Genomic DNA, 18,802 nt, shown 5'->3' with positions numbered 1-18,802 from the left:
TGAATGATTCATCTCACTGCTATTTGTATGTCTTGATTACGGCTTCTATCTCACAGTAACAGCCAGCAAGTATTCCTTTCCTGCAGCCGCTCATGGAGCTAGAGAAAGTTTCATATTGCAGTTATCAGGTTTTTAATTCATTTTGGCACATTGCTATTTCCAGTAATGGAGACTATATAATGATCAGGGTGACTGTTATTACCTAATAACTTTATTTCCTGATTTTTGGTACAGTATCAGTAATATTTGTATGTAGGTTTACTGCGAAGCAACACGATGTAATGAATCAGAAAGCAACACAAAGGCAATTCAAGAAACAAGAAGATAGACAGCAGTATTTCTGTGTTTTGACTTGAATTATTTCTATGCTTCAACGTCAATTCATCTTGAACCAATCATTTGTAATAAGTACCATTATCCAAGATAGGAAAAATATATCTGTGATTAATATAATTTGTTGCATTTGTTTTTCAACATTACTAAATTAAAACCTTTGCATATAATTTCTGGTGTTTATCAAAATCAGCTTTTAGTTTCCTCCAACTTTGTTCCTGGGAACATTTTATAGCACCATCAAAGTCAGAAGCACAACGAACATGAACAGGTTCAGTGCAACATGAAAACACTTCATATCAAAGTGCTCCTGCTTACACTCACTAATGGCATTCTTTTAGCTGAAGAGCAACATTGCACACGAAGAGCATCCACCAAAGCCTGCCGAAATAATATCAGTGAAAGATAAAATCCAGCACTTAGGTCACCATTACACTAAACCTACAGGCCTGAAAGCCTATCAAAACAGAAGAGGAAGTAGGAGTTAACAAATGCAAAAACAAGCTTGCGCCACATGAGGTGACTCAGAGCATTCTTGTGAAGTAGAAAACATCGCTGTGTCCCTGAGAGAAGCGTTTAAAATCAACACACCTACATAAATATTTCTGCCATTGGATTTTGCTCTCAGCCTTCTCCACGCTGTACGTTATCTCTGCTGAAGTACAGCTCAGGGGCAGGAAGAGCTTAACGCACAGCTGATGGAAATGAAAGGGGACAGATGAAACACCTATAGGTAAAGAGAGAGGACAACAAGTAAACTATCACGCTATTGCATTTATTTATTTTTTTACTCTTTTGCCTGCTGTGTTCCACCTTTATTTTTTTTTTTCTTCCAACCATCTGCAGCACGCCACTCTCACAGCTAACATGTCACACATCTGCACCCAGGGCACAAACAGCAAAGAGAGTCCTGATGCCAGGTTAGAAAGCAATAGGAAATCCATCGTAGTGAAAATGTAAAGCAGTTGTAGCATTGAGTTCACAGTCTGTACTATGGACTGCCGACTACTAGGACCAACTCTTCACATCCATATTAAATGACTACAAATCCACCCGCAGTCCTCCACGATCTACTAACTGCAGAGCTTCCCTGCAATAAACAAATAAAAGCCTGCTAGGAAATATCATTATAATAACACTGAAAACAACAAAAACACAAGCTTCTCCAAGGCAGCAAGTGACTGCATATGGCCATGTCTCCTCTTGCGTCACTTAGTTTCTTAATTATATTGCATGTGAAGGTCCCAGGAAAGGTAACAGTTGTTTTGAAAGTGCGTCTGTCACAATATATCATATGAGATAGCATAATGGAGTCTATTTTCATCATTCCCATGTCAATTTAATATCTCATTTTCAAGAAGAACTTGAAGCTAAAAGTATTCTTTGTGTACGGTTTGGCCTGCATATGTTTTGAGAACAGTTGTCCATAGTAGAAATTCAGTTGAATATGTAAGAGAACATGCCTGGGGAAAAAAAAAAAATACAAAAAAAATTCTAGGTCTTCCTGTTGGCAGCACACGGCATCTCTTTCTGGAGAGCATCTGATCCACGACACCTGCCTCCATTTCCCGTGCTGTGCGAGCTGAACTACAAGTGCTCCAAATGGCAAAAACTCATTGTGTATACACAGTATTACTATATAGATATATATATATAATTTTTAATGAAAAACTTTGTCTCCCATGTATCATTTCTAGTGCATTCTAAGGTACTGAATGGCAGAATGAGAGTGGCTCAGCCACTGAGCCAATGACAAGAAGATAATCTGAGCATCACAGATAATCATGGCAATTTAACTGATTTAATGCCAAATGAGATCTCAGAAGTACTAGAGGGGATCAGAGGAGAACTGCTTGGGTACTCATGACCATCCTTCACTATCTTTTTCTCACCTGATAGGATGATTTCCTCCTACTTCCATCCTTCCTGACAAATACTGGTATGCTACAAAGCAGTGCAGAGCAGAGCCGTTGAACCACTATGCAAGACTGATCACCTCTGAACTTGTTTTACATCTGCATATGACGCTTGCCACACAGCAACTTTTTTAGTTTAAAGCCATCTAATTCTGAATTTAAGAAAAAAATATTTAAAAAATCCAATGTTTTCTCTAGGAAGATCACATAGAGTCACAGATTTTCTCCAGCGCTTGAAAGAAATCTGTTCCTATAGCCTAAATGTTCAGAAAAGTGTTTTTACTTCTAATGTTGCCAGATCTGAAGCGCTGAGACACTACAGGAAAGGTTATTCTTGCCGTATTTACAGATACAAGCAGAAGTGACAGAAATCTCAAAGACTGTTTGAAATACTTCCAGCTCAGTTCTGCAGAACTTCTCCCCACAGAGATTCAGATATTCATCCAAACTTTCCATGCTTACCTGGAGCAGACATGTGGTGATGGTAATTTGGAACAGCCCAAATTCTCTGGAGAAGAGTTAGCACCACAAGACAAACTGAGGTATTAGAAAAATATTTCTGACATGCAAGCAAGCTCGCAATGAGTAGCCCAAGAAACACATTTTCTATGAGCTGAAGAAACAGAAGTTTCAGTTTCAGTTTGACTGCCACTACATAAGTAATCCATCACAAGGATATCTTGGGTAGGACCTTATATCACATTGAGGACCTGCAACACATTCATGTTCATGCACATACTCCACATCAGACAAGAAGTTGACTTACTGTGGAGGAAGCACCTCGTGCTCACCAGGGGCTAAGAGTACACACAGATTTTGACCTCTAAATTATTTGGGAGCACACATCGTTGCACATTTGCCCTACCATTACCCATTCTGCAGTTCCGTAAACCCATCAGCCTGCAGATCATTCTGTCAAACTCAGTTTACTGAACAGGAAAGGCTTTAAACTTCTCAGACTTTAAAAACGATATTAAAAGGAAACGTGATAAAATAACTTCTCTCTAGCACAACTTGTCTCAACAAGAGGCCTGCTTCTTATTCAGACAGCCATATCCCCTCCTGCCCACTGCCTGCTATAGCATCCGATCACCGTGCTGTGCACATGGAAGTGCCACCCACCCTCCCTCCCTCCTTCTGCATACAGATCTGCAGCAGTTCTCAGCTGTGATCCTACAGCTGCTCCCTTCCTTCTTCTCACTGCTCCCACTTCCCATCTGAGGGGGGAAAATACAGCTCCAGATACATTTGATCTGTTCCCACATTCCATTTTGCTTTTGCAGAACTCCGCTGCTGCTCTTGCAAGGGAAGTGCTGTGAAAGGCAGCAGAGATAGCACTTACAAATTAGAAGAAAACTCTGAAGCTACAGCAGGAACTAGAAGGGGAAATTCTTTGTGGTTTGTCTCGGGTGAGCCCCTCTTCTGCCTTTGGTGGGCCCCTGTGTTTCTCTCTTTGCCATCACTTCTGATGGGCCCCAAGAGGAGCAGAAGGTGCCTGAGGTGCCTGCCCTGCTGCACTGCTCCCCTGCACACAAAGGGGTAGGACAAAGACGTTGGTTTGATGTGATGCTATCTCATATCAGCAGCTAAGGCATCTGCTTGCAGCAGAAGGTAAATACCAAGGGTACAGTGCTGCTAAAAATAGACTGTCTTTGATTATTCGAGAAGTTTGAGTACAAGCTCCAGTAAATGCACCTAAATTTATGATTGCAAATTAGCTTTGTTTTGTGTAGGATCAAGCACCAAAATGTTATTTCACAAAGGTGACTCGAGACATTGCCAGAAACCTTGTATGCATGCTCTGTTCATGCGAGGGGAGCAGAGCCACCTGCACCCCCAGTCCCACACAGATGTGCTGCACTTGGTAGAAGCAGCCAGAGCCCGCAGCAATGACAGCAGGAGTGCAGTGGTTCCAGGTCTGACAAGTAAACCCCAACAGTAAGTGAGAAGAGTGGCATTCACCTGCCCCCCGTCCCCACCCCATGCTGATAAGAGGAAAAATGACAGAGCCAGGCATTTCAGTGGTAAAATCGAGCTGTGGTGTGAGAGGAGTTGATGTCCCTGCACTTAATTTGCACCTAACCAACATTTTTTTAAAAGCACTCTTTTTTAAAATAATTGTCTGATGCCTTTTCAAGCCCTTTTTGAGCCACAAGTAATTTCTGTGTAACTTTCCATCCCACCAGATCAGGTTGTCCAAAGCCCCATCCAGCCTGGCCTTGAGCACTCACGAGGATGGGGAATCCACAGCCTCTATGGGCAGCCTGTGCCTCACCACTGTCAAGGTGAAGAATTTCTCCCTAATGTCTAATCTCAGTCTCCCCTCTTGTAGTTTAAACCCATCCTCACTACACTCCCTAATAAAACTCTCTCCCTATAGACTCTCTCCTTCCAAAATGCACAATGTGATGCCTGAAGGCTGATTGTTCCTCTCTCCCAAGCCCTTAGGAATGGACACAGTGAAGGGTCAGTATCATACACATCTCTCTTCCCCATCCTCTGAGGCACACTGCAGCCATGCTCACTGTGTCTTATATATGCCATCGCTGTGTGCATATAAAATAGTGTGGTAACTCAGAGCTGATTGAGCTCATATTCATCAATGGTTCCATCTGAGTGCAATGCAAGGTCTAACAATCCTACCTATCCATGTTAAAACATCCATGCAGTGCAATAAATTTACTCCCTTAACATCTGTATCTGATGCAAGATGGATCTCTGGTAATAAGCCTCTGAGCTTAACCTTTTAATTGTTATAATATTTTTGTTCTACGTCTTAAGAAGTTTCCTTTCTTCAATCTTTCACGCTCTTGGAAAGATACAATGGAAAGTTCCAAACTTTAGATGAAAAACTAAACTAGAAAAGACATTTCCCAAACAAAGTCTCTAGAGCATCTCAGGTCTATAAAACTACGTACTACTCAATCTGAAGTCACTACCAAATTCTCTAAGGGAAATTCAAACAAAATTCAAACATGAATAGAAGGAATCAGTCTATCAAAGCCCCTGTTAAGACCAAGGGCAATCCTTTCCTTCATTCACTGAGGGCAAGAATTGAGGAGGGGTTGAGATGCTTTTACTCAGACTGGCTGCACCTCCTTTGCCACTCAAGGTGCCACCTCCAGCCAAAAATCATTGTGGGAATTTGTTTACTGATGATTAATCTTCAATAAGTTTTGTCTGTTTTTCAGTTGTTGTTGTTTTGTTCCCCCTGATAACGTAACCATTGTGCAACATACCGGTGATAAGAGAAACATTCATCTTTCCAGTTCAAGCCTCAGAACCACTCAACCCAGAGCAAAAACCAAATGCAGCACCTAAGAGAGAGTACTTGGCCGTTTGGAAAGTCTGACGTTAACACCTTCCTTCTGGAAAAAAGTTGATTTATCTGTAGTAAAATTATTCACTTGAAATGCATTTTGACTCACAGAGCCTGGGGAAGCTTCTGTTCTTGTTGCGGTTGCCCACAGTGTTACCATCAGGTTCTCCTACAGCATGTGCTGGGGTCTAGATCCTATCAGTTCTAACATGCAGGCTGAGGATTCCCACATGAATGCCAGCATTGGGTCCAATTCCCAGTGTGCACTGCCTGGTTCGCTCTGATCTGGTGGACAACAAGCAGCTCATGGCAGGGAGTTGGAACTGAGTGGCCTTAAAGGTCCCTTGCAACTCAAACCATCCCATGATTGATTCTATGAATACTGAGATCACCCTGACATCCCACAGGCTGGACCTGGACCCACCAACCATGAAGGTTACTCTATCTGAGCCTGAACTCCAACACTGCAATATCTCTACAAATTATCTATGTCATTACGCTTCTTACCCGCAAAGGAAGAAAGTTTAGTAACATCCTGAGCAGCAAATAAGTTCAGGAGCACTATGCCTGGTCTAGGAGGAGCTTCAGCTCAAACAGATACACTGGTATCTGATTCAGCAGCAAATACAGTGGTGGTTTTGCTCAGGGTGGGGCAGGAAAAGAAGAAACAAAAGACAAGCACATCTTTAAAGCACGTCTCTTCTGCTCTCAGTCATATTAACTTCTGGGTTTTTCTTCCTCCTTTTCTCACCCACCTCCTCTTCTCATATTGCACTTGTGCTGAAAAACTGGTGCGTGTCTTAGAGGAGTCAGAAGTCACTTCAAGTTCAATTGCTTGAGGATAGTGCTTGTCTGGTTCATCAGGAAAAGGCTTTGGAAAAGCCACACTACAAACCCACAAAGCTCAAAAACAAGTGAACAATTCAATATCCGGAATGTCACGAAACATGTCTCTTAAACAATTATCAGCTAATAAGCATCCAGCAAGACCTGACCACATCCACAGACTGAGCTCTACTAGAAGTTCCATTTGCCATACTCGGATTGCAAAAGCAAGCTCAGAAAACTGATGTGTTTTTCACATTTATATAAACTTCTTAAAGAAAAAGAAGACTAAAGCTACAAACAAAGGAAACCATGAAAGTGATCAGAGCACGTTCATATAGATGTCACCCACCAGTACCTGTGAAATGGATTCTGTAAATCCATGCAGAAGTATTAACTGAGAGATGGACAGCACAGAAACTGGCTGGAGCTCCACTGATGCTTTCTTTAGTTTTAAAAGATCAACCCAAGCTACGCTTAGACATGCTGGGTTGGGAAGGATCAGTACAATCATCTTATTTCAGGTCTCCAATTAACAGCACACATAACAGAGAGATTTCTGCAGCATCAAGGGAAAGATTTTACAAGTACACAGGCTTCAACAACAATAGTTAGCAACTCAAAGCAACTGAGCCGATGCAGCAGAGATGTATCTCCAAAAAGTATCAGAATTGCAGACTGTGGGTCCCAGACAATTTGGTAGAAGCCGCACAGAACCCAGAAAGCATCACATAAGCTGGTAGAAACAGGCCATGAGGAGATACCTTCTGCTGCTTAAGTCCATGGGACTCCATAGCACAGAGCCGAGCTGGAGTCTCTGGTCAGCACAGCAAAAGCCATATTCTCTAATTTTATTGTAGCATAAACTTTAAAACACAGAGTTTTGGGGCTATTTGTTCCATTTGAAAAAGAAAGTGAACAAATCCGTACTGCCGATGTAATTGCATTGGGAGGTAAAGCGAACAAGAAATGCTGCTTGTAAATTAATTTACTTTGAACACACAGAGGAAAACAGCAAGAGAAAAAAAAAATTAAGAATCTGAGAATCCAAACTTAGTTTACCAAATCTCACAGCCCTGTGACAAAAAAAATGCATTTCAAATCACTCTAAAACACTGAAGAAGTCACATAAAAACCACTACAGACAGCCCAGGAAGGCAATGTGTTCTTTTTCTACAATCTCCCTGTCTGTGCTGCTCTGTGTAAGCAGGCAGGACGGCTTTCTTTTTCCTTCAAAAATAGAATAGAAAATCTGAAATATAATCTTAAAACACTGCTCCGGAATCTGTCTCTGATAACTATACATGATTTCAAAATGAGCTTAAATTCACGTGTGATTTCTTTCAACTCTGACCCATATTTTCAAATGAAAAACAAGTTACTTCTAATGATAAGGTTATCCGTTACAAACATGAGCATGTCACCAAGTTTGCAACAAGCTGTGTATTAGCAGGAAAACAAATCTTGTCCCTCCTTTGTGTTAGTCTATAATCAGAACACTCTATTGTATTATTTGAACATCTTCCAACCTTGTGATTTCTTTCTACAAAAAACCAGAAAGCAGAGAGAAATGCAAAGCTAATTTCACATTTTTCATTTTGTTTGAGGCTGACTCCAAAGCAGAGGACAAAACAGTCTGGATCTAAATAGCTTTATGCAAAAACATGCCATCGTGGCATTTCCACCGAGCAGCTCCATAAGGAGAAGTGTTGAGTGTCCCCACGGGTAAACCAAGAGTATTTTTTGTACAGTGTCCCTTACACTTCCCCATGCCCTATTTTTACTGCCATGACTGATGAGTAATAAAGTAGTACCAAGTTAGCTGACATGGAGCAAGAGACTCTTCAGTCTCCAGCAATACCTACTATCAACTAGAGACCAACCTCTGCCACTCACTGACTCTTGCAGTATCCACCATTACTGATCAGAACCCTCACAGTCACCAGCAGGGAAGCCAGTTAAACACACAGTGTTATTTGCAGCCAGACAAGGTAAGGGGAGGGAAACACAACTCAAGTTGTTTTCCCAAGCAGCACTGCTGATCTTTTCTACTTTTGGGGATGACCACTTAGGAGTGATACAGACGGGAGAAGTGATCAGTAGTTTGGGATGTTACAGATGAGTAGATATAGTTGCGTCTTGTTATGACAGTATTTTAGATTCTGAATATCAATCTTACATTTAAAGCATCATTTCTCATTAGCGGTCTCCAAATTGTTTTCAAGTTTAAAAAAATGACGATAGAAATAAAATAGTTGTGCTGATACAACTTGTATGGAAGGCGCACGGAATGCAGTTACAGATATTAAAACCATTATCATATTTCCTGAATTAGATGAATTTAAGACTTCTTACCTACAGTCTCACAGGCGTGGCCGTCTCATCTCAAACTGTCATCAAGCAACAACAGTTTTAACTGTTTCACAAAACGGAAAACTTCTTGGTCACGTGTCTATCGCCAGCATTTGGGTTAATCTCCCTCAGCTCATAAAGATAGAAAGAAAGCTAGAAGAAAAAAAAGTAAAGTCAAACCACTTCCTGCAACAGCAGAAACTAACCATCTCACTCAGGTCTAGGGCCAAACTCTTCTGGATTGGAGAAAAAGCCAAATTGTCAAGTATGAAAATATCGGCTACATTTGCAGCAAACAGGTGGCATTCGATTTTTGCAGAAGGTGAACGTGCAGTTTAAAAGGAAATGCTGAAAGGAATTACAGCTCTAAGCCTCAAGACAACTTCCCTTTTCAGACTTTCAATGAAACCCTTTGAGTACTGAAACAAATAGCTGGTAACAAATCTGCTTTGCTGCGTGGCTTTGCTAACTGTGACACTTCCCATAGAGTTACTTATTATTTATAAAATTGCAAATTCAGGACAATCAGAGTGTCTGCTAGTAAAACAACAACAACAAGCTTTAACTATGACACTGAAGTTCACTCAGATAAACACTTCTGTTTCTTTGATTTTCTATTTTAGCACTTCTTTGTAAAGAAGCACACACAGCTGCTGCCCCGCTCCACTTCCTGCAGCACTCACACCATCACTGTCCCCATCGGGCAGGAGGAACATGAGAGAGGGACATCACACAGCCCTTTTTTTCCCTTTTGTTCAGAAAGGAACAATAATATCTTCCCAGTATTTCTAGCTCAACTTAAAAAGCCAGCACCCATCTCCCTGCAGGAGCAGGGGTTCTCAGTTAGGGCACGGAAGCTGTGTTGCACACGTGATGTCTAGTCAAGCTGCAGAGCCCTCTGTTGATGCTTTGCCAGAATTGGACATTGTTTATCTGCTTTTTTCCGACAATAAAACAAAGATCTCCCATTCAACTTGAGAAAATCAAGTCCACCTTGAAGTTTACAGCTTTGTAGCACTTACAGGTAATGCCAGTGGAGCTCCTCAAGAGGATGTGTTCCATCAGCGCAGACATGCAGCAACCAAACCCCTGGGTTCCCTGATGCAAGATCCTGAAAAACATCCCAGTATTTGGAGTGAGTTATCTCCCAGTGGGATTTGGGCACAATGTTATATTACCAGGTTGACATCAGTGGGAAAAGAGTGAGAAGACATTGGGGTGGATCAGCAGGGCAGGCTTAAGGATGTAGCCCACAATTATTTTCCTTGGAATTTTACCTGTCCTATCACAGGCTTCATTCAGCAACCTTTGTCACCCCACTGTCCCTACTTTCTCCCCTGATTTCTACAGTTGTTTTTGTCACCTTCTTTCCCTCAGAAAAACTGGGACAATACATATCTTATTTGAAAATCGAAAGAGACAGACACTAAGTGCACAGATAACCAGGGACAACTGCAAGTTATCCTACCAACACACTGGCAAATGTCCCATGCTAACTTCAAAACCTCCATTCTACAGCTAAAGATCCAGTTATGCTCAGTGCTGCATGAAGCCCAACTCAAGACTATCCTTGTTCCCCCAGCTGTTTGCTTCTCACTCCAGGAGTGAGTGAGCAACGTACACATGTGGGCAGGAGAGGGAGCTGAGCAGTACAACAGCTGGTCTTCACAATTCTAAACCACCAGTTTTTGGTAGGCACTGCATTTTAAGGATGCGTTTTGAAGATGGACTTGTGGAACATCAGATTAGACAATGTGTGAGTGGTGACGGGTTGTTCCTTCCAGACGTGAGGAGAAAAAGCAACACACTGTTGTCTCCATGAACCAATAAGGAGCTTGTGTTGGCATTAATTTACTGCTTACATTTTTATAGAAGCTATATGGTTCAACAAATTTGAGGGAATCGCTAATTGAAAAACGTATTTTAGTTATACATAGCTACACATTTTCCTCACAAGAAATCAAAGGCATTTTGTTACTGTTAGTAAATATTCACGGACAGGGTGGACAACAGAACTTCATCACATAGATGTGAAGCGACCATCAGTAAAAGTGTAAAATACCACAGCAGAACTTGGCTAAGTTACCTTGTCGAAAACCTAGATTGCTAAGGACATGACATTTCTCATGAAAATGTCTTTCACTGTACACCTAACATTTTAAGTCAAGTTGCATACACTCTGATTTCCTTCACATCCATTTGACAGTATGTCAGCAGTGACAAAATTCTATAAAAAGATGGCAGCTTTGCATACTGCTGAAACTTATGCAGCACAAGCTTCCTGTGTGATCTCTGGAAGACTGAAAATACTTCAGATGTGCAAAAATCCATTTAAAGAAACCTAAGAGCTCATGAAATCTAAGTAAAATTAATCAGGAAATGGGAACTACAGAGTTACTACCTGGAGCACATTTCTGGTCTGTAGGTTGGTCTTTGTGGTTAACTGTGCAAGACAGAGACAGAGCATTCACTTCTGGAGCTCTAATTTCTCATCCCTATTTCAGCAACTCATGGCATCGTTGCTTATGAGATATGTCATCAAGCTGGTGAACATCCAGATTTCCCTATCTCATAACTGAGAGCACAGACAGTAAGGCTGAAACAAAGTTTTAAAACTCTCACTGCTGACTGAGGTTGCTGAATGCCCAGCAGCTGTTACCAACTCAGGTCACATAAATCCAGTAAGTATTAGAAGTTTCATCAGGTTATTGAACAGGCACCCAAGACTAGTTCTGGACCAATAGCCTCCTAAGAGAGAAACTTAGGGAAAAGCATCTCCAGGAAAACATTCTAATGCATTGAGAAGGCCACGCAACACCCCCATCAGCCAAGATAACAGCAGTATTCAGTATCAGCTGTTTGAACTATTTATAGTGGAGAAGCTTGTGTGTAAACATCAACGTAAACATACAGTAACGATTAAATTCAGAGTATCCTCTCAACTATAATATGCATTATAAACTTTTTGATATCATCTTCTAAACTTTTTTACTCTGAGCTGATTTTCCCTCTGAATTCCCTCATTTTACTTACTGCAGTAGTGCAAAAGATTTTTTTAATTTTAATTATCGCAGGTGGTAGAAAATAGATCCTAAGAGCTTCTCCGCATGCTTAATGCTGGCTATATCAAGAGAACATATGCACTGGTGACTCAAGGTCTAAAACCCAAAGCATTCAGATTTTAGGAGACAAATGATCTTACACTGAGTCATGTCTTAATAGCTCAGCTGCTAAGGCAATGAAAACATATATATCCTTACAAAGCAGCAGAGAAATTTAGGATAGCATTCTCTGTACCTTTACTTCCAGATAAAGATTTTTCTGCCTTATAGCAAGCCTTGGATTTAGGAGTATTCAAAATCAGAAATGTCTTTATTTTCTTAACATATATGTATAAATATATATACATATATATATAAAGTCATTAAACCTAGCTTTTCACTGCTGAAAGAAAAGGGAAGAAAAAGGAAGAAGAACTACTAGTCAAGAAAGTCAAACAGAAATCCAAGCTGGTCCTTTTCTTTCTCTTTCCCAGGTGTTTCAGGAATCTGGACACTACGTTAAAGGCCAGCATAGCCTATGAGTACTTCAAATAACTTAGAAAAGCCACTTCAACCCATTACATGGCTAGACGGTACTAAAAAAGAAACACAAGCATATGTTGATGCATTATGTAAAGACTTTCTCTGACAAGATTTAGTTACATGCAAGTTTTAAATGCAGTGTAAATGCATTTTCTGGAGCTTTTGGGTTCCAAATGCTAAAAGTGCTATAAGACCGAACTGCCAAAATGGTACTTTTACATTACAACATCACAGACCTTGAAAAGACAAATGAGTCGTGCACTTTGTATGGCAATAAGTTAATCCGTGGTCCTGAAAGTCAGATGTACAAACTGATGCTTGCACTGGTACTCAATATGGCCAACTATCCATGTCAATAATTGTCCAGAAGACAAGAGGTTTTTAGGGCTAGGGAGCATTTTTCAGGCTTCAGTAGCATTTTGAATTTAGGCAAATGAGAGTTTAAGACATTAGATATGACCCTGAAGTCAGCAGTCCCCAGTACTTGGCCAAATAACATGGACAGAACCACATCTCTACTGCAACCCCTTCACTTTTCTACACCACCATGATTCCAATTTACCTTTATTTCAAGCTTCAATCATCTTGAGCTTTCTAGTTCATCTGAGTAAAACAGCACTAAACATTAGGCATGTTATGAAAAATATTCTCTCCAAGACTTCTTAATCCTGGTTTACTCTTCATTTGTAACAAGGGCTACAAAACCATCTTGCACTCATTACTTATTCATCCTCAGCTCAGAACCCTTACATGGCCTTCAGCAGCAATTGGGTGATGGAGGCACCAGCCCTATTTCAATCATGCACAAGCTTGCGTAGCTGAAGTATGACCGTAATGCAAAAAAAATTAAACACTAGAACACTGTAGTCTACACTATGATGATATATGAAATGGAAAGCAGCTGTTCTGAACAGATTTGACATATAACAGGGGTAACGCAATTTTACACAAATCACAATGTTCAATATATTAAATTAAAGAGATTAGAATTACCAAGCAGTGTTTCTTAAGATCATCCTACATACTTTAAGGTATTCTTTTTCTCCTCAATCTTCTGGACAAGAAACAGATAAATATCTGGAGGACTGGAAGCATAAGCCCCTAAATTCATGGCTGTTGAGCCTCTTCCAATGTAAGCAGCTGAAAGAAAGGTACATAAGAAAAACAGAAAATGACATCTTTTTTCTTAAGTTAATTTTATTTATTTATTTCCCATCCTACAGGAAGAGATTCTGGACTAATTTTTCCAGCCAGAAACTTTAAAGCCTAAAACTCATCAAACATCTTCTCCTCAGAGACAATGTCATCTATGTTCAAAGAACTTAAGCCCTAAAAATTTCTGTCTTATTTCAGAGTTAACAACTCTGCTTTCACTGAAAGTCTGATTTCATCAAATTAAAATTCTTCTTTTATATTCTATAAACGTGAAAAAACATACAGAAACAAATCTTGCTATTCCTGAGAAAGAACACACAACTGTACACACATGTAGAAGCATATATCTATTAAATACATTCAATTGGTACATTTATCAGTCATTTCCTAATATTTTTTCCAGGATAGATGTAACGTAGATTATGAGGGTGGTTTCTTTTTTTCCATATGTTTTTGAAGAGCCTTTGAATTGAAAACAGTAGTCTTGCAAAGCATTAGACTTAATGAACATCATTATAATTAAGAGCATGCTTTTCATAACTAAATATAAAAAGATCTTTTATTTTCAAGTAAGTCTGGGTCTGATTACTGATGGAGGAACTTAAACATCAGTTTTGTTAGGCATTTCAACATTCATTCAGAAAAATGTCAAGATAACAAACTTCAGTGTGTAATTTTGATGATTCACACTTTTTTGCCTCTCATTTTATCACTTCAGTTCTAATATCCGCTTAAAGGAAGAAAGTTGGAATAAAATAAAAATACTAATGAAAATGAAGCATTAATGTGCTTCTTCCATAATTCTAAAGTATTTCAGAACTTCTAAAAATTACCCTTACTTTTATTCTTTATCCATATCTGAAACAGAAAAATAGCATTCAGTTTGTTAGTTAAATTTGAGAAGTTGAGTCATTTCTTCCAACATTTAGTTCACTTGTCACTCCCGCATTGATCCTCCTGCAATCATGCTCACACCTGTGAGCTCTTCTTAGCAGGAAATGTCTCCAATACTCATTCTTTTCTACCTGTTTTTGCTCTGGTAGCCACTGGGTTTTATCCTGTCAGGGTGTGCTAGGGACGTTCTCTCAATACCTGCTTTGACTGGACTGCTCTAGAGATCTAAGTAGTACTTTGGTCCTGCACCATGGTGAGCTATTCCTTTAATTTCTCCACAGTTCTAGTGGTGAAGCTTTTTTCCACATAGACGCACCAACAAACTCTTAGGGCTGCCCCTTAGAAAAAGCTGTAAGTTATGAATGGCTCTATCTATATGGACTTTCATCCATCTGAAACAAACTCAAAGTCAAGAAATAGAGAAAAGCTTACTTGCATATTTGGACCTTGTAGAAGAACAAAAGCATCATAAAAGGCATTAAAAGCTGTGTTTTTAAAATTAGGAAGTCTAATGTGGATGGCACCTTCTGTGGGCAGAGGCTGGAATACCACTGCTGCTGCTGTTATTGTACCTGATGAGCCACCTTACATAGCTCATGAGGCCTTTTAAAGCTGAAGTTTTCCTTTGTCTTTCTCTGAACAGAACAAAAAAGCCCTGCTCTTAAAACTTGTATATTTTATCACTGCTGCATCAAAGCCATTTTTCCAGCCTCAATAGTATGGAAACTCAGCTGTGAAAATAACCCTTTGAGAGGCAGTTAGCTCAGAAGTAGTTGAATATGGACTTCCATATACAGAGAATTTCTCTAAGGAAATCTTCACCTCATTTCTTTCTATAGGAGCTATCAGTTCATGAAAGGATAGAAGCATCTTTGCAAATGTGCACTCATTTCCTTTAAAGCTTCCTAGTTGCAAAGGATTGCTCTAAAAAGGGAAATAAGCAGAATTAATGACCGCTCTTTCCCACACTGGTTTAAATTAGATACTGCATATAAGAGCATCTGAACATCTTACATAAACTTTCAACTAAGACACTAAAAATCCTTCTTTGTCCTACCTGAGAGATTGGTATTTCTTCCAACTTCCTTTCTACTCCCAAGTGCAGCTTCAAATAAAGCACTCATTAAGAAGAAACACGGTGTCAGTATGCTGGACCTAATTCACTGCAAAAAGAAGAGAATATGGCAGCACGTTTCTGCTGAGATTCATTAATGACCTTTTCACAGCTGCCTATTCTTGGCATCCTGTGCTCAACATCGCTGCAAGCTTTGCAGACATCAGCGTTCCCTGCAAGAACCTCACCGCTTCATCCTCCCTCCTCGGTGGCAAAGCTGCAAGCTGAAAGCAGGAAGTTTGATTCATAGTCTATGACCACAAACACCTACACCACTCAGGACAGTTTCTCCAGTGTCTGGGAACTTGTGTTATTTTACAGTAGGGGAGCCTATGAGCCAGACTACAGCCTACATGGGTATCTACACATGCTATGCTCCTCCAGATGGGTGACATACCAGAAGACACTGCACATGGAGAAGGGTTGTATCTCTGCTTCTCAGATGCTTTCTGACATTCAGAATGCCCTCCTTTTATATGCAGGAACCGGAAAAGTTTTCATACAGATGACTGACACTTGTATTCATTTCAGAGGGAGTGTTTTCAGAGCTGTGTGGCCCCATGATTATTTCAGAACCCCGTATAAGCCTTGTCCCACACGGGAGTTATTCCAAATGTATTAAATACAAGTGGAGAAAAAAAAGCCAAACCCAAACTGTTCCTTTTCCACTTTGATTGAGCCTCCGAGGAGAAAGAACTATCGTGGATATAAAACTTGGTCATGTTTTAACAACTTGACAATCTCTTTAAAATCTTTCAATAAAATCTAAGGGGTTTATTTTTGTGTTTGTTTCTTTTTATAAAGAAAAAACTTCTACAGTTGAAAAGAGGCCCCACACCCCCTCACAACTCATAACGTAGCGACTTTCTGAGCATTTACTTAAAATTTGCATTTCATTTCATAAAGCTTTTTTTTTTTTTTTTATCATTTGATTAATTGCTTAAAACTGTACACAGAGATAAAGGGAACTTTGAAATTCATACCTTAGAGTATTAACACGTACTCAGGACTAGATGTAAATGTCAGAGAGAAAAGATCTAATGAACTCTTTATTGGTGAAATACAGTATTGCAGCTGTCTGGAATTTTAAATGATTTTGTATCAGGCTCCAAAGCAAAACAACTACAGAAGTTTACTTACAGTGTGAGCTCTCATTTAGCATTTCTAACGTCTTCTTCCAGGGTGGATAGGTGCTGCTGGATCCTCTTTATGTTAGCAAAGTGTCCAGGGGAAAAAAAAACAGTAAGTAAAAGAAAAAAAAGTAGCCCAACTGCAGAAGTATTTTTCTGTCTAGAAAATTACACCACTATAAGTTTTCTTTCTTCTCCCCTGATGTCTTTGCTGCCATAATAATGGCTTCAGGATTTAAATCCTTTGCTGCTATTGTGACTTCAAAGCCTTAAAACGGCAATTGAATGAAGTAGTTCATCTGTCATTATTCAAATATGAAGCAATTATGATGAAATAAAGATAGAACTCCATTGAGAAATGCCCCAATCAATTCTCACTTATATTTAACTAGAAGCATAAAATGATGCTTAGCAGAGTAAGTTTAGGTAATAAAAACTTGGAATATAAAGAAGTATAAATTGCTGATCTATAACTTACTCAATTCTGAATAAGCTTTCTAAACATATTTCACAAATATTGACAAAAGTTTAAGCTTATGATGCAAAACTGTCTCTCGGATGGGCATAAAGACTGACTAGATTTTCAGAAACATATTTTCATCATTTGGCATGCCCAGAGGTTCAGACGGGAACCTACTGAAAACTTAAGGGACTCTGTGCAGGTCAGCTCAGTCTGAAATAAGTTGGGTTGAGACACGTTGATTGGATCTGGAAAAAAAACTGGGCTTTACAAGCGAATATATGAAAAAGCATCCCTACCTTGGCCATCTCTTCATCAAATTACTGCCACTGCCTTGGTGTTTGTGCATTCTGTAAACCCTTCCTTGCCATTTAAGAGGACTCTTTTATGCACACAATTGGGGCTTCCTGTTCCTTTAGAAATCACCTGGGAACATAGCAGTAACATAGATTAATAACTGTGCTTCACTATCTTCCACACACACACCCCCCCATCTTCCCCCAAAGAACTTAACATATCACAAAGCCAACTTAGTGTTTTGGTTTCTTTTTCTATGCTTCATTGCCTAATCCACCTTCCTGCTTTATATGCTGCTGATAAAGTGATAACAAGGTGGACTTCGCAGTGGTCAGAACAAGGACTCCCAATATTTTTACATCTTCATCTTTTCTCATTTGCAGTTATGCACTGAGCCTCAGATGAAAACAAAATGCACAGTACATCTTTTTCTTCACTTAAGAGTGCATTGTTCTTTTGGGAAACAAAACCATCCTTTTCTACCTTGTCTTCACCCTGGTTTTACTTTGGCAAAGTATTGGGGGGAAGAGGGCACCTATGGACTCTTTAGTATTTTTCCCTATTGTTTTTTCAGCAGTTACTCCTGTCTTAAGACAGTATTGAGAAAGATCACATACAACCAGGGATCTATATATTCACATCTATCTTCATTTTATAGGCTTTTACACCTCCTGCCTGAGCATCAATTCTTTGTCCCTACATATACTCATCTGTTGTAGTTTAATCTGAGAAATGTCAATGTGATTTCTTCAAACAACTCAAGAACTGAATATTGCCACAATTACAAAACAGCAGCACTTAATGCTGAATTTTAAATTTGAGAAGTAACTACCAGGAAGCATTTGGGGCATAAACAATTATTTCACACATAGTTATTCCCAATATTACTTTAACTGTGATAACTTAAAGCATTTGAAAAAGTAGACTAATATTCCTTTTTTCTCTCTTTCTTTTTGGTTGTTTTTTTGTTGTTGTTGTTGTTCAGAAGCTTTTACTTGATATTCTCTCACTAAATAATATGTAAAATACTGACACCTAATGTTAACTTTCAGTATTATTCATTTTGTAAACTTTTACAAGAACTCAGGAAAGAATGTGTAAATGCAACATTCATGCTGTGATATTGTTTCAGACCCCTCAACTCATGCGAATTTTAAAGGCGTATAGATGATGACTATAAAAGCAAAGAATCTGATGCTTATCTTCACGGTTTTATGTTTATCTTCACTATTCATAGATAAAAGAGAAAGTAACTCAGAAAAGTTGCCTTTCTGCAGTCATCCTTCAAATGAAACGTAAGTGCTCGTAAATGAAGTCAATACCTGTAGCTGGACCCTGAAATGTGGGTAAAACACCATTCTAATAACCACTTGTTAATAATCAATTACTTCTCAAGAACTGAACTGTACCAATTCAGGAACTA

The 18,802-nt window shown here is 39.4% G+C and overlaps 1 protein-coding gene across 2 annotated transcripts in view; it reads right to left on the bottom strand.

Annotated features, from left to right (window-relative positions):
• The window catches only part of ARHGAP15 (Rho GTPase activating protein 15), a 341,387-nt gene that overhangs the window by 297,434 nt on the left and 25,151 nt on the right, over positions 1 to 18,802 (bottom strand). Inside the window, exons 5-10 of one of the 2 annotated variants that reach the window (XM_085552046.1) lie at positions 17,382 to 17,508; positions 16,633 to 16,697; positions 15,436 to 15,541; positions 13,323 to 13,469; positions 9,768 to 9,856; positions 8,749 to 8,898 (exon numbers count right to left, since the gene is read on the bottom strand). The gene's annotated coding sequence lies outside the window, so the exon portion shown is untranslated. The remainder of the gene's footprint in view (positions 1 to 8,748; positions 8,899 to 9,767; positions 9,857 to 13,322; positions 13,470 to 15,435; positions 15,542 to 16,632; positions 16,698 to 17,381; positions 17,509 to 18,802) is intronic. The other variant, XM_085552045.1, reaches the window with a different exon arrangement.

Source organism: Coturnix japonica, chromosome 7, assembly GCF_054131305.1.
Source record: "Coturnix japonica strain WE chromosome 7, WE-NBRP24, whole genome shotgun sequence".
NCBI lineage: Eukaryota > Metazoa > Chordata > Aves > Galliformes > Phasianidae > Coturnix > Coturnix japonica.
This window is presented reverse-complemented; position numbering and strand designations above follow the sequence as displayed.